Here is a 13,931-nt window from a genome sequence, read left to right on the forward strand (position 1 = left end):
TTTTGTAGATGAACCTGTTGGAGGGCCACGGAAACAACCTGAGGGCTAGAGCACCTGTCCTAAGGGACAGTCTGAGAGAGCTGGGCTGGGCTTTTCAGCCTGGAGAAGTGCAGGCTCTGGGGAGACCTTGGAGCAGCTTCCAGTGCCTAATGGGGCTACAAGAAACCTGAAGAAGGACTTTTTACAAGGGCACAGAGTGACAGGACAAGGGGGAATGGCTTTAAAATGACAGAGGGGAGATTTAGATTAGGATTAGGAGGAAGTTCTTCCCTGTGAGGGTGCTGAGGCCCTGGCAGAGGTTCCCTAAAGAAGCTGTGGCTGCTCCATCCCTGCCAGTGTTCAAGGCCAGGTTGGATGGAGCTTGGAGCAACCTGGTCTAGTGGAAGGTCTCTTGACATGACAAATCCAGCTTATGGAGCACATCTGTCTTGTGCCTTCCACTGCCTCCTGGACCACCTGGAAAGGTGCTGCTCTCCTGGCCACCAAGGAGACCACCAGACTCTTGATGACTCCTGGAGAAACCACCCCATCCTGCACACACTTGCTGAGTGCTTCAGTGCTGGTGACAGCTGCTTGCCAACGGGTCAGCATCTTCATTCCTTTCAGGGGTGAATGTTAAATATAATCCCTAAGAAATTCCTTTTAGTGCCTTTTAGAGATGGAACAATGCAAGAGTCTGGCCAGATAATGAAAAATGCAGGACAAAGCGCAAGGGCCAAAGGCAGTAGTGAGGCAGAAACCAAAGCTTCGGGCATACGACTGAGGGACCAACCTCAACAAACACCAGCTGTGTGCTGGCTGCTGGGCTCACTTTTGAGCAGTGAAGGTGAGGCAAAGGGCATCAGCAGGGATGGAGGCCCAGGCCAACCTCAGTGTCTCACCTTCCATGAGCAGTGGGATCAGAAAACTGCTGCAGTCCAGATGGGATGGTGTAACCTGTCCTGGCACACCCCCTGGTTGGGTTTGACATCTGTCTTGGGGGCCTGACTAATTGCCCGTGGCAGCTGCTCCAGTTTTTTGTACATCCGGCCCAGCTCTGAGCACCAAAGCACTCACTTGGGAGGTTACTGTAAAAACCCATTAAAAATCACCCTGGTGCTAGAGCTCTTGGGACCTTTCCTCCAGCCTATGCATCCCCCCACAGCCTAAGCATCTACAGCCTTCAGAAGCAGCTGTGATCAGGGTGAGCAGTTCACCCGTCCCTGAATTGATGTGTGCATAGTCCATTACAAGGACACTGAGCCAAATTTGCACTGGTGCAAAGAGATGCAGCTCTTGTTGAGTTCAATGCAAACCCAAGCATATAAACCAAAGCTGAATTTCAGCTGGAGTCTCTTTATTCTGTAATAAATTCCTAAATGGATTGTCAGATTTGATATTCTCTCATAAATGTCTAATTAAGGAAAAAGAAAACCTCTGCTTCATAAAATCCCTGAGTGATAGTACTAATAAAATGTCATAAATGCAATGAATGTTGTGATAATGCTTTTAGAGACTAATTGCCTTTCATTATCATTAGCGCAGAACTGATCAGCAGAGATACCGCTGTGCCGTGGTGGCATTGTCAGATGCAGGACAGGGCCCGGACAGGAGGAAGGGGAGAAAAGAGGGGTCTTGGTGTTGGTGGCTGGGTTTGGTACCTTCCTCCCCTGTTCCTGGCTGGAGACCACTTTGTGGCCCCAGGCCCTTGGGAATTCATTGACCCCGGTTGTCCCCATGCACTGTCTGCCCTCTGCCCTGCAGAGGATTACCATTGCAGCAAGGAGCTGAGGATAAGGATTTTAGCTCCCACCATGTCAAGCTGTGGAGCCCCCAGCTGAACCCCTCAGCTGTGTTCCAGGAGGAGACTCTTGACCCAACTCGCATGCTGTGGGGCAGAGATACGGGCAGAACTTTGCTGGTCGCCCAGCATCACAACAGTGAGCTCTGCCTGCATCCCACACCCCAGCCATACAGGAGATTTAAAGTTGGAGGTGGTTGCATGGAAATTATGTGCAAATATGCAAATTATATCATTATGGTGCTGGCATGAAATGGCACACACAGAGTGGATGAAAACTTGGCAGCAACCGAAATGGGGAAAGTAAAAAGGAATCCAAAGAAGGATGCTAAGCTCCCTTGTCCCCCTCTTGTGCTCTTGCATGAGCAACTTCTGGGGGGGGAAAAATCCTCCAGGCTGGCCTGGGAAAGAGTGACATCTCCACCTAGCTTTCTGTGCTACCTCCATAGTGCTTGGTTAATGCAGCTGAGCATCAGTGCTTTCGCTGGAATTTATGCACATATCAAACCACATCCAGGTGTTTGCAGTGCCCATGTGCTCTTCCCAGCCTCATCTAATAAATGGTGAGAGGAGGGAGAAGGAGGAACCAGGAGTTTCTGTTTTCTTTACCCTCCAAAGACCAAAGTCAAGACTGGCAGTAAGAAAAGATTGGTTTATTGCATGATTTGTCATGTAACACAGCATCGCTGGGGTCCGGAAGGGATGGGACAGTACCCATGAGACACATGGAGTTACAATGGCAAGGAGGTCCTGGAAGAACATGCATAAACCTTCCCAGGACACGTGTTTCCCCACCCCTGCCTGGTGTCACGCGGGCTGTTGGTTGGTTGGATGGATTCATCCGTCCATGGCTGGGGGCTGCCAGCACTGACCCGGCATCGCTCTCACCCTGCTCCAAATCCCACCTCAGTGGCTTCTGTCATCCATGTCCAGCCTCACGCTCAGAGCCTCAGCAATTAGATCATTTAATAAACCATCTCATTTCGGGCTGTTTTGTGTAAAGCATTTTACCTGGCTTTATTTCCCGCATTGCTTTGTATTCCTTCAAACTCCAACCCCTCAAATCGATGCGGTGCTGCCATTGTTGCCTCTAAAATGTTTACTCCTGGCTCTCTTTAGGACCTAAAAGGCTGAAAACTGCATCGTAATTGCCCAATTAGTCCTAATGCTGCGTAGTGTTGACTGTTTAGTTACCATATATTGTGTACAGAACTAATTGTGGTGAAAGTAAATGAATGTGAAGGAAACAAACAAGCTACTAGAAAATAATTACTTGGAGTGTTTCTTTTTAGTACCTGTACAGCAGATTTCATTATAGTCAACAGCTTCTAAAGCTGCTTGAAATAGCGGTATTTGTCATTTTCATAGAAACTTGATAATGACATTAATTTATCTTAATGGTCTGTTCTATTGTTATAAATAGTAAAATTAGCTTAAATTGTCTTGCTTTTGCTGGTTTTGGATGGCTCCAAAGGGCCCCACAACAGCAGATGAGTAGATAATTTGGTGTGCTTGACAGATTTCCAATAATTTGTTATGTGGAACATGAGGTAATGCTAGTACCATTAATGTTCATTTTCCTCTAAATTCATTACTGCCCTTTTCCCTTTTATCTTTTTTAATGTCTGGGCCATTTTTCTATATTTCAAGTGGAGCTACAAAGCCTATTCATATTCAGCTATAGTAGCTATTAACATTCTGCACATAGAGAACATCATGTAGAAAAACAACTCTTTATGAAATGATGAGGCTGGTGGCTATTTATGCTGCAAAGTAGGCAAAATGGGTTGTTTGCTGGTATTAGGGATTGGCTGTAATTAAGTCAAATGTAATTTTAAAGAAATTTAAATGTTTTCATTTTTATGGCCAAGGTAAAATACAATTCAGGGAAATTCTAAGATGGTGTAAATGCATTAATAAAAACTATTTTCCCTGTTTTCTGTCACTCCTGTTTAAACTTCACTGAGGGTTTTATGCATAGCTAGTTATTTGTGTAATATTTTCTACCCAATTTAAACCTAATTAGTCTTGGGAAAGTATTAAAATGAATGGTACTTTTGTGTGGGTTTGCTGATACAGTAATGATCTGAACAAACAGGAGAGCTTCTCATCGGTGGAGAATTGTGGTGCCTTTTTCTCCTTTTCTTTATTTTTACTTTTGTATCTAACCAACAGCAGCAGCCTCTTCCCCTGCAGGTGCAGAGATGCAGAGCAATGGATGGGGAGGAAGGGGATGAGGTTCGCTGTCTGTATCTCACTAGTATGTACGTAGCATGCATGAAAACCCATGCAGAAGCAGTGAGACATGAGGCCGGCTGCCATGGGGTGGCTGTGGAGTGATGCCCTGCACCATGACCATATCCCCGCCATGTGGCAGGGGACCAGGGGCAGGCCAGGAGGGAGATGGGCTTTGCTCTGAGCGGGGATGCCCTGGTGGTGCCTCACTGGTGAATGGTGGTGGTGTTGCCCAGCCAGGTGGAAGGGGATCCTGTGTGCACCCCCTTTCTGCTGGAAAGCACTCAGTGAGCAGGACAACAAGAATGCTTCCACCAGAGTGTGTTGTTTTGATGAAACTTCAAAGTGCCCCTGAGTGATGAAGGTACTTCTGCCATTTGCCATTTCATAAAACCCCAGGGTCACCTTTCAGAAAAGCTTCATTGAGAACAGTCTTTATTTCTGTACCATTTGTACATTATTTTTAGGTTTCACAGAATCACAGAGGGATTGAGGTGAGGAGGGACTGATAGAGGTTGTTTGGTCCAACTCCCTGCTCAAGCAGGGCCACCTAACAGCCAGTTACCCTGGACCATGTTCACAGCTTGGGAGTATTTCCAAGATAGGATTTGCTGGAAGCAGCCAGCATGAACGTAGGCAGTGGCAGGGGGTGGCTCATTCCTGAGTTACCCATGTCGTAGTGTGGTCACGTTTCCCTGACAGCCCCCAGACCACAAGTTTTGGCCTGGGTTTTGCCTGAGATGAACCATTTCCAACCTAGCAGCACCTTAAGGAGGTGATAGCTCCCCTGGCATGGGCGTCTCCAAGTACCTCACCCCTTGGGCTTCCTTTGGGTGTTTTACCATGTGTGCTCAATGTTGTCTGATGCTGCTGAATCCCAGCAGGGGAGCTGAAGCCTTTGTTACCTACATTTTGTTGTCTGCTCTCAAAACCAGTCTCTCTCAGGGGCTTTATATCTGTCTTATTTGTGATACTCGTCCTCCTGTCTATGGTAGGATTCATCTCACCTCCCTTTAGACGCTACTCGGCTAAAGCTGGTACCTCAGCTGCTCCCTTTCAAGACAGGGAAAAACAAGCTATGCCCACAGTGTGAGTCATCTGATTTATTTTAGACAACTACATTAGGATGAGATGAACAACCCCCGAAAGTGCCAATTTCTCTCCATTAAGGTGACCGGGAGCCCATGCTCCCTGGTATAAACATTAGGTATCAACATGATGGATATCTGTGCCTGAGCAGAGCATCTCTATCCTCACACCTCACATCCAGACTGTTGGTGGGAGAGATGCCTGCCTGGTGAAATTCTCCTCCATTGTGAAGGTGCTGGGTAGCACAGAGGTTGCACAGCTACAGCCGTGTTTTACTTCAAAGTGTGAAAGTGCAACCTAGTTATATACCATGGAGCCCTTCCAGACTTCTAGAGCTGATGTTAATTTCCAAACTCGGGCTGTAGCTTACCTGCATTGTCCCCAGAGGTCTGTTTTGTTGTTCCTGGTTTGCATATATGAGTTTTAAACCATTATTTAAAGCTGTGCTTGTCTCACTTTACAATTCTGGGGCTGTCGCTGCACACACTGGGTTTTGAGAAGATCCTTTCTGCCTGGTGCTGCTCCTGCACTGAGAAATACATTGACTTGACTGAGAATTTATAATTAAAGTATCCGATGTTCAAAGCTTCTGTGAGTGGCAGTCAGACACACCTGGCTGAAGCTGGAAGCGGCGCAGTTTATCTGTTGCTTGCAGGTGCCTGTCACAACATGCCAGGTTTGTTCCTTGCTCCCTGGTTAGCTTTTATGCGTCTGACAATGAAAAATCACGCTGAAGGAAGGGGAAATTTGCATCGCAAAGATGCATTGCTGTGCTCAGCTTCCCGAACTCATGATGCAGGCAACAGCTTTGTCATTTCAGCATCGCAACACGTACGGTGTGCAAAAAGACACTCTCAAGCCCAGGTGAGCAGCTCCTTACTCTTCGCTGAGAATGGGACACAGTGGGAGAGAAACAGAGAGTCTGCAGGGTATGGCTGATAAAATACTTGCCCTAAACCAAGACAGACGACCACTGGCTGTTCATTTGTACAATACTAACCGAGCCTCACATCTTACTCACTCCGGTTGACTTTACATGGATTCCCTGGGAGGAAACCATGGCTCTGGGTCTCTGCACAGAGGAGTTTGTTTGGGGAGCAAGGTTTTGGTTTAATTGTATTCCAAAGAACAGGTACTCGAATGCTCCAGCCATGATCAACAGCAGCAGCTGAGGAGCTGTGGCTTCCTGTGCTAGCAGAGCACAAATTAAGGCAAAGTCAAACCAATTGCAGACCTCTTGTTGATGGTTCATGTGCAGCGTAGTCATGTAGCCCATGAGACCATAACTCACACAGAGACCTGAACATAGCTGATCTGTTTGCTAATAGAATGAACCAATTTAGCAATAAACAAAGGGTTTTCAAAAAGCAGACGAATGCATTGGGCTTCATTAGATTGGGGCAAGCTTTTCTCTGCCTCGTGGTGTGCAGCATCCACCTTCCAAAAGGTGTTCCTGTGGTGCTTCTTGACTGATTCCACTTCTGATAAGAAATCCCTCCCCATAACTCCCTTGCCAACAAAATAACAAGACACAGAAGTAAAATGAAATCAGTATAGACAGAAGCATAGCTGCTGAGTGCCTTCAAAGCCTGCGCTGGGGTTGAGCCTGTCCTGGCTATAGCCTGCAGCAGCAGCTCCAGGACAGGGTGGTGGGGCCAGTACCTTCCCAGGTACTTTGGTAAAGGTAGACTATGTAAATAGTGAGGGGAAGGTGAATTAGGAGAGCAGGAAGCAAAGGAAAAATGAGTGTGGGCTGGGTATTTTTAACCTTGCTAAGACTGATTTAGAGCTGTGTAAGGAAGCTGTGCCTTGAGGAGCTGTGGGTCTGGAAGCAGAACAAGTGACATTCAGTCTTGTCCACACTGGGCCACCCAAAGGCTGCAGACTTTTAGGTAATTATCTATAACTTTTTATCTATAACATATAGGGAGTTATAGTTAGTTATATGGTAATTATATGGGTTATACATAATATGTAAGTCATTAAAATGCCACCCAATCTCTGAGAAGGTACCTGAGGAGGCCACTGCAGTTCAGGTTCACACACATGGCCATTGACTGAGGGAGTATTTTCCTGTCAGTGTGAGTCCCAGGAGACTCAGCTGGTGACAAATATCTCTCCATGGTTGATGTCTCACTGGATTTCTGGCAGATGCTTCTGAGAGGAAAAAAAAGAGCAGATGTTTCATTCAAGAAGCTCCTTGTGAAGTACAGTTCCTTCAGATTGCAGATCAGGTTGCTCTGGACAGCTGGGAGATATGCCTTGAAAACACAACTGGTTTTGATGTCCGGGAAGGTACTAATACTTGCCCAGATGATGCTGGCAATACTGACACGTAGAATCATAGAATAGTTAGGGTTGGAAAGGACCTTAAGATCATCAAGTTCCAACCCCCCTACCATGGGCAGGGACACCTCGCTCTAAACCGTATCACCCAAGGCCTCGTCCAACCTGGCCTTGAACATTGCCAGGGATGGAGCATTCACAACCTCCCTGGGCAACCTATTCCAGTGCCTCACCACCCTAACAGGAAAGAATTTCCTCCTTATATCCAATCTAAACTTCCCCTGTTTAAGTTTTAACCCATTACCCCTTGTCCCACCACTACAGTCCCTAATGAAGAGTCCATCCCCAGCATCCCTATAGCCCCCCTTCAGATACTGGAAGCCTGCTATGAGGTCTCCACGCAGCCTTCTCTTCTCCAGGCTGAACAGCCCCAACTTTCTCAGCCAATCTTCATACAGGAGGTGCTCCAGTCCCCTGATCATCCTCATGGCCCTCCTCTAGACTTGTTCCAACAGATCCATGTCCTTTTTATGTTGAGGACACCAGAACTGCACACAATACTCCAAGTGAGGTCTCACAAGAGCAGAGTAGAGGGGCAGGATCACCTCCTTCGACCTGCTGGTCATGCTCCTTTTGATGCAGCCCAGGATACGGTTGGCTTTCTGGGCTCCAAGCGCACACTGAAGCCAGCTCATGTTCATTTTCTCATCGACCAGCACCCCCAAGTCCTTCTCTGCAGGGCTGCTCTGAATCTCTTCTCTGCCCAACCTGTAGCTGTGCCTGGGATTGCTCCGACCCAGGTGTAGGACCCTGCACATGGCATGGCTCATGCACATGAACAGCCCCTGGCAGCACATAGTGTGTGGAAGCAAGGACCAGCCATGCACCCTGGGAAGCACAGCCCAAGGGGAGGAGGCGGGTGTGCTCAGGACTCTTCTTGCCCCTCGTGGCACTCAGCACTCGCTGTGCTTCAGCTTCACGGCGCAAAGGTGTTCACAGGATGAGAGATAAAAATGTGGACACTGAGACGGTGTCTATAGAGGAGTAAGGGACAGGGTCACAGGTTTCCAAACACACCAGTGCTGGAACGCAGCGGCTGCAGCACGAGTGATCACCTCTCCAATGGCCAGTGCCAGAAAAGGCTTCCCGGTTGTAGGAGATGAACAGTGCCTGAGAAAGCTGAGCTCACGGTTGCTGTGAGAGTGAACCTGCTGACTGGGGACCAAGGGTGTTGGAATGTTTCTCAGGTGAACCGTGGCACTGGAGGAGCAGGCAGGGCTGGGGGCACACAGTGCTGATGGTGCAGAGAGAGGGTGGCCCTGTGGTACACCACAGGAAGAATGGTCTGAGCCTGATCTGGACCTCCAGTACCCCCAGTGTAGATGCAACAGGACTGGGTACACTATGGGAAGTGCAGAATCAGATCCTTGTCCGTCCTGAGCCCAGTTCATATGCTAAGAGCACTAGGGAAGGAGGGAGCTCTTACTTTTCCCCTCACCCAGAGAGTGATGCCCTAGACACACCTCTGCTCGGTGGGCAAGGAGCTATGAAAGGAGGCGGGTGCAGCAGAAGATGTGAGCTATTCTACCCCAGACTACGGGGCAGGTTAAGTGGGATGGAGGACAGGGGCTGGCTGCTCTCTCCATGAGATGGGTTGTAACCCACCAGCACCATTCCAAACTTTACCAATTACCACAGCTTCAGTTCAGCTGAGATGAGTTGGAGATTGAGCAGCTGAAATTCAACAAGTCTTGGCCTATTGGCTGCTCTGCCCTGCATGAACTCACACGAATCTGTATTTCAGCATTCACGGTAAAACCCATTCGTGCTGCTCAGGCCAGGCTGGGGCTCTTTTCTGCACCATTAGCTCCTGGGCTTGTTTTTCCTTTTCCAAAGTTCTCCACAGGTCATTCCCCCCCCCAGCTGCAGCGAGGGATGGAACAGCACATTGAAATCATTATTGATAAACAGTTAGATCTCCAAGTTACACAGAGCCATTATTTCCCAAAGATGTGAACAAAATGGTTTTGCATTGTGTGAATTATTTTCCTATTTGAAACACAGAATCTCTCTCAAATAGCTTTAAAACCCATATTGTAGTGAGCATCCAGTTTGTTCCATTAACTACTCTCGGAGTCAACTGGAGAACCACTGTTATTAATTTCAGTGGGAAGCTAAAATGCAGTTCATTTTCTGTAATTGCAGGCCCATCACCTAAAGACCCAGGAAAAGCTTTTAATCCAAGGCATTTTTAGAAGGGTCTGATTACATTGCATATCTTCATAAGGTGCATAATTACCAGGGCATCAATCACAAAGAGCCAAACTTCCCAGGCTGTTAGAGAGCAGGTCCCTCCCATCACCTTGGGGCTGCCAGTCTGTGGGGTGCTGGGTGGGCACTGGAAGTGGGGGACGTCTCTGGGACACAGTGTGATGCTTCCTGCAGTGGGGAGCAGCAAACCCAGCAGCTATTCCAGTGTCAGGCTGCACCCCAGGTGCCAATGATGCTGGCAGCAATGGAAAACTTAAAGTACCCCTCACGCCTCCCTACATCACAGACTGCAGGCTACAGGATGCTACAGCAGAGAGACATGGAGTCTGGAGGAAGCATTAGTGACTGGAAGCTGCCTTGAGAAAAGCAGCACTTAAGGGGGGATAGGGGCATCACTGCAGTAGGATGCTGGACATGGAACATATAGAAAGGCAAGAAAAAGCAATGGAAAGCTTGGGAATTAAAATCTAAAGGTAAGTGCTGTTTAAGGGTGAGAAGGACTCTGAGGACTGAATAAAATTCCACGCCAAGGGCAGAGGACAACCTCCTACAGCTGGACTGCTGACCCAGGACCCCTGGGCAGGATGAGGGCTGCAGCAGCATGGATGCTCCTGGCCTGTCCCAGCTTGCCCCCATGGACATGACCCCATGACAAGCTTCCAGCTGTGCTCACAGACAGAAGGGAGCACGTGGTCTAAAGTCAAGGTCTTTACTACCTTGACTCTATTCAACCAGAACAGGATGGATGTAACAACTCCGGCATGTCTGTGGGAAGAGCTAGAGGGGGAAGAAAGGAAAACCTTTGTGTCTGAGTTATTGCTTGTCCGTTCCACTCAAGGAGGGCCAGCTGTGATCCCTGCTGGCATCCAAGGCTGCTGCAGCTCTGAGGCAAACCCGCAGGACCTGCGGCTGCGGGCAGTGCAAGGCCACCATTCCCAAGCAGGGTCCTTTGTACTTGCAAGCCTGACTCACTGAGGGAACTTGGATCATAGATGCCACAAGACCAGCCCACTTAAATCAGGCATTTGATGTGCATTAACAGCCCCTTTCCTTTGGCTCTTGGCTTCAGTCCTCTCCTGTGTTAAGCACTGATGGATGCTGAGCAGTGGCTGCAGCAGCAGAGGGGTGAGAGCTGAAGCTGTTTCTATCTGGGGCTGCTTCACCGGTAAAGAGGAGCTACCTCTTGCTGCGCCCCACAACAAGGAACCCTTTAATTCATTGCAAAAAAGAGCTGAGTGTACTTAGCATGCTGGTGGGTGAGGACTAAGGTGGGTAACAGTGGTGGCAGAAGTAGCTGTTGGGGAAGCAATTTAATGAGCAAAAATGTAAGAAACAGAAAGGTCAAGCCTTGCCTCTGCTGTGCTGCATTAATCTGCACATGTACACAGGACTCCGGGCTCCCAGTTCGGTCTGGTTTTTTTAGCTGGCACATTTCCCCAAACATGGTAACGTTTTTTAACCTCAGTGGATGACATTTCATAATATGTTTAAGGATCTGTAATATTTCATGCTTGTAGCTTTTTGCGATTGTTGTTCCAATATGGCACTGATGCCAGTATTAAAGTTTAATATGATTAGAAAGCTCAATTGTATAACCAAGGGGTTATACCCTTTATCTATCCTAATCTGATTAAAATGCTTCCCTTCAGTAGCTTTCCACAATCGCTTTATAGCAAAACCTGGGAGCAAAGCCACCAGCACTTCGATCTGTCCCAGATCAAAATACCAAATGGGCTCCTTAACTGTGTACTTCATTCATCACCATAAAAAGCTGGGGCCAAACTATAGACCCGGTTCGTTTGCCCTTAGTGCAGCTGCTCACTGAGAAAGGGCCTGTGGGACAGTCTGAGGCTGGCTGAGGTTCAATAACTGCATGGTTTATGAGGAGAAGAAAGGCATTTGGGGTCTTGCTGCCTGGTGGTTTTGCACCACCATACACTATGACCTAGGGGTAAAGCAGAGCTGCTGGATGAAACCCCTACACAGCAGAGGTTATCCTGTGGGCTATGGATCCACAGGATTAGGCAAGCCTAGCTCTGAAACCAGAGTTAGTGAGTGCTCCTGATGTGTTGACGTGAATGGGTGCAGCTACAGCTGAAGAGGTGGGGATGGCTGTTCTGCAAGACACCCAAGACTGAGCCACTTCTGAGGCCACAACCTCTGACTCCCGTGAAGCCAAAGCTGGTGTTTAACACCATGGCAGGCTGCTGAGGGATGCAAAGTAGCCACAATGCCACTGTCTTTTATCTCTAAATCTAAGCCACGGTCTCACTGTGGCTAAAGCAGGGCAGGAAAAGTCCAGGAAGGGAGTTGAGGTGTTTTAAGATAGGTACTACTACTTTGGAAGGAGGGTGAAGAGGGCTAACCCCTCCTAGATGTGATATTTGCCCCTAGGAGTCACAGAAAAGGCTCTCCTCTTTCATTTCTTCCATCTTCATGTACTCCTCCTGCAATGGGAATGGTTTGCTCTCATACCTCCTTCGGCAAAACGAACTTGGCTGCTCCTGCTGAGGAGCATGCTGTTTGTGCCTGGCTGTGCTTGCAATGCACAGATTCCTTCAGCCAGCCTTTATCAGCAGAGTTTAACAACAAAAACAACCCCCAAACACAAACACATTCCCTCTCCTTCTAAAACAGCTTCAGGTGCAGTGAATGCCACTGCTGATGCTGAGCAGGCTCCTTTGACTGGACTCTCAGGCCTCTGTGATTTATGAGGGTTGTTGGCATTACCCTACAGAAGGGAGTTCATCACCATGATATCAATGCATCATTGACATGGGCATTGCATCCATATTGCACTGCTAATATTCGTGGGACCCATCCACCACATCATATGGCAACAAAGAGGTCATCATCAACATTTAGCTAATATTAAGCTTTCTTACCCATATAAAGTTATTTTAATTGTCCCAGATGGATAAAGCCTGAGGCTTTCTCCACCCTCTGGGCAACAAGTAATCTAAGAATTGTTCTTCACTAGCTGGACAGGTTTATGGCAGGTGTGATGAGGTCACTGCAAATCATTTTCTGTCTCTCCTTTTTCTATGTGTTGGGGGAGATCCACTTCTTAGGTAAGGAAGCTTGCCTAGAAGGCTCCTGAAACAACTGGGACAAGGATGTTCACTGATTCACTGACCTTCCTTCATGTTATGTTTTGGTCCCTGTATTATCAAGACATGTAATATCAGACATGCTGCCTTGCCTGGCATACTCATTCTTTTAACTCATCGGGATCTCTTAACTTAGTTCACAGTGTATTAAAATTACCTCAGAAGTAAAGGGTTAAGTCGCTCTAACAGGAACTTGCCTTGCTTCTGATATTATCTGGGTCACACTGTATCTGAGAACCAGGCTTAGATTTTCACTATACCCACCCAGATCTATTAGGACATTTACAAATAAATGGATTTGTAATTCTTTTGTCATGCTAAATTTTCCCCTCTGTTGTTACCTACTCTAAATAGGAAGTTTAGAGCAGAAAATTAAAAGTCTTCAGATTTCACTTCACTGGCATGCTGTGAAGCAGAATTAACTGTTTTACATTCTTCACTGAGGATGCCTAGGGTTGTGCGGGGACAGATGACTTAGTCCACCACCCCACACAACCGCGTTGTGCACCTCGCTTTGTGCACCTTCAGCTGCAACAATGAATACATTAATCTGTCTGTAAATCAAAACTCTAATCATCTGGCTTCCACCTTAGGAGAAGAGCTAATACCCTACTGGTAGACGTGGCCAGTTCTGTACATAGGCGTGGCTTTGCTTGAAAGGAACTCATCTATTCGTAACCCACTAACTACCGCAAGGGGTAAAAATCCAGGTTCTGGCAGCTTTACTCCTAATCATTAAGAAATTGCTTTTAGACGCATTCCAGCTTCGTAGACATCTAAAGATAGAGCATACTTGCCTGCAGGAGACTGAGAGGGGAACTGATTGGCAGGAGGCTCAAGTTCCAGCTGTAAAACTGATGTTTCCAGCAAGACTGTCTCCTTGCATCAGATCTGTGCCGTGAAAACATCCTCCAGCTGATCGGTACCAGCTGGTGCTGAGGGGGAAAGGAAATGCTGCTTGTGGCAATGCACCATAAGGCACGCATCTCGCCTCTGCTTTAGAAACACTCCTCAGCGTGGAATTACTGGTCAAACAGCTGGTACGCTACCCTGCTGGGATGAGCATGCCCTCAGACTCTTTTGGTACATTCACTAACTGTAATGTATGATAAATCACAGCAGGAAATAAAAATACCTTAAACCCCAGTCTGATATCTTTT

This window comes from Neopsephotus bourkii, unplaced genomic scaffold (assembly GCF_033783945.1).
Source record: "Neopsephotus bourkii isolate Nb327-2 ecotype Australia unplaced genomic scaffold, CSIRO-AGI_Nbou_v1 NB_1638, whole genome shotgun sequence".
In the NCBI taxonomy this organism is placed as follows: domain Eukaryota; kingdom Metazoa; phylum Chordata; class Aves; order Psittaciformes; family Psittacidae; genus Neopsephotus; species Neopsephotus bourkii.